The following is a 2,318-nucleotide window of genomic DNA, read 5'->3' on the forward strand; positions in this document are numbered from 1 at the left end:
CAAAAACTCTATACTATTACTTCTCTCCCTTCCATATTTTTACATAACTGATGTCACAATTTACACCTTTTATATTGTGTATCCATTAATAAATTATTGTAGCTATAATTATTTTAATGCTTTTGTCTTTTAACCTTTATACTAGGGATAAAAGTGATTTATACACCACAATTACAGTATGGCAGTACTCTGAATTTGACTATATACCAGTGAGTTTTATACTTTCATATGTATTCATGTTGCTAATTAGTGTTCTTTTATTCCTACTTGAAAAACTCCCTTTAACATTTTTAGTAGGGCAGGTCTAGAGGTAATAAACTTCCTCCACTTTTGTTTGCCTGGGAAACTCTTTATCTCTCTTTCATTTCTGAAAGACAACCTTGCTGGGTATAGTATTCTTGGTGGCTTTTTTTTTTTTTTTTTACTTTCAGCACTTCGACCATATCATCTTACTCTCTCCTAGCTTGCAAAGTTTCTGCTGAGAAATCCACTGATATTCTTATGGGGGTTCCCTTCTATTTGATAAGTTGTTTTTCTCTTGCTGCTTTCAATATTATCTTTGTCTTTGATTTTTTACAATTTAATTAGAAAATGTCTCAATGAAAACGTCTTGATGTCCAGTCTATTTAAGGTTCTTTGAGCATCATGAACCCAAATGTTCATTTCCCTCTGCAGATCTGGGAAGTGAAGTTTTCTTTCTTTCTTTCTCTTTCTTTCTCTTTCTTCCTTCCTTCCCTCCTTCCTTCCTTCCTTTCTTTCTTTCATTGAAGTATAGTTGACACACAATGTTACATTAATTTCAGGTGTACATAGTGATTCAATATGTCTATATATTATGCTATGCTCACCACAAATGCAGCTACCATCTGTCACCACACAATGCTATTACAATACCATTGACCATATTTTCTATGCTGTACCTTTCATACCTGTGACTTATTCATTTCATAACTGGGAGCCTGTACCTCCTACACCTTTTACCCATTTTGCCCATCCCCTCACCTCCTCCACCCTGGCACCATCAGTTTTTTCTCTGTATTTATGGGTCTGTTTCTACTTTTTTTGTTTGTTTTGTTTTTTAAGTTCCACATATAAGTGAAATCATATAGTATTTGTCTTTCTCTGACTTATTTTACTTAGCATAATACCCTCTAGGTCCATCAATGTTGTCACAAGTGACATGATCTCATTCTTTTTTAGGGCTAATATTCTCTCTTATATAAATGTGTGTGTGTGTGTGTGTGTGTATATATATATATATATATATTCATTCCATACTTTCATGCTTGCTTCTGCAGCACATATACTAAAATTGGAACAATACAGAGAAGATTAGCATGGCCTCTGTGCAAGGATGACACAAAGATTCATGAAGTGTTCCATATTTTTTGGGCAAGTGATGTGATAAGCACTGGGTGTTATATGCAACTAATAAATCATTGAACATTATAGCAAAAACTAATGATGTACTACATGCTGGATAATTGAATTTAAATTAAAAAATATTCCATATCTTCTTTATCTGTTCATCTATCAATGGACACTTGGATTGCTTCCACATCTTGGCTATTCTAAATAATGCTGCAATAAACATAGGAGTGCATATATATTTTCAAATTAGTGTTTTTGTGTTCTTTGGGTAAATAGCCAATAGAGGAATTACTAGATCATATGGTATTGCTGTTTTCAATATTTTGAAGAAACTCCGCTCTGTTTTCCACAGTGGCTGCACCAATTTATATCCCCACCAACAGTGCATGAGGGTTCCTTCTTCTCTACATCCTTGCCAATACTCATTATTTCTCTGAAATTACTTCTTTAAATAAGCTTCCTGTCCCTTTCTCATTCTCTGCTCCTTCCGGGATTCCCATAACACATAAATTAGTTCTTTGGCTAGTGTCCAATAAGTCATATAGGCTTTCTTTACTTTTCCATTCTTTTTTTTTCTTTTTGTTCCTCTAATTGGATAATTTCAAATAACTTGCCTTCAAGTCTGCTGATTCTTTCTTCTGCATGATTAAGTCTGCTGTGGAAAGTTTCTATTGAAGTCCCTACACTCTCCACCTCCAGAATTTGTTTGATTCTCTTTTATGGGTTCCATTTCTCTGTTAAACTTCTCATTTTGTTCATGTATTGATTTACTGATTTCATTTAGTTGTCTGTATTCTCTTGTAGCTCACTGAGCTTCTTCATTATGATCATTATTATGTCTCTGTTAGACATTTATGGCTCTCCGTTTCTTCAAAGCTGGTTACTGGAGCTTTATCAGTTTCCTTTGGTGGCACCATGTTTGCCTAATTCTTAATGAACCATGTAGT

General features: G+C 34.1%; 1 non-coding gene across 1 annotated transcript; it reads left to right on the forward strand.

Moving 5' to 3' along the window:
- The first annotated feature begins 1,286 nt into the window (after nt 1–1,286).
- Nucleotides 1,287–1,389, forward strand: LOC117803655. Its single transcript, XR_004627592.1, has one exon. It is a non-coding gene; the product is annotated as a U6 spliceosomal RNA (small nuclear RNA).
- Nucleotides 1,390–2,318: the final 929 nt, after the last annotated feature.

Source organism: Ailuropoda melanoleuca, chromosome 8, assembly GCF_002007445.2.
Source record: "Ailuropoda melanoleuca isolate Jingjing chromosome 8, ASM200744v2, whole genome shotgun sequence".
Taxonomy (NCBI): Eukaryota; Metazoa; Chordata; class Mammalia; order Carnivora; family Ursidae; genus Ailuropoda; species Ailuropoda melanoleuca.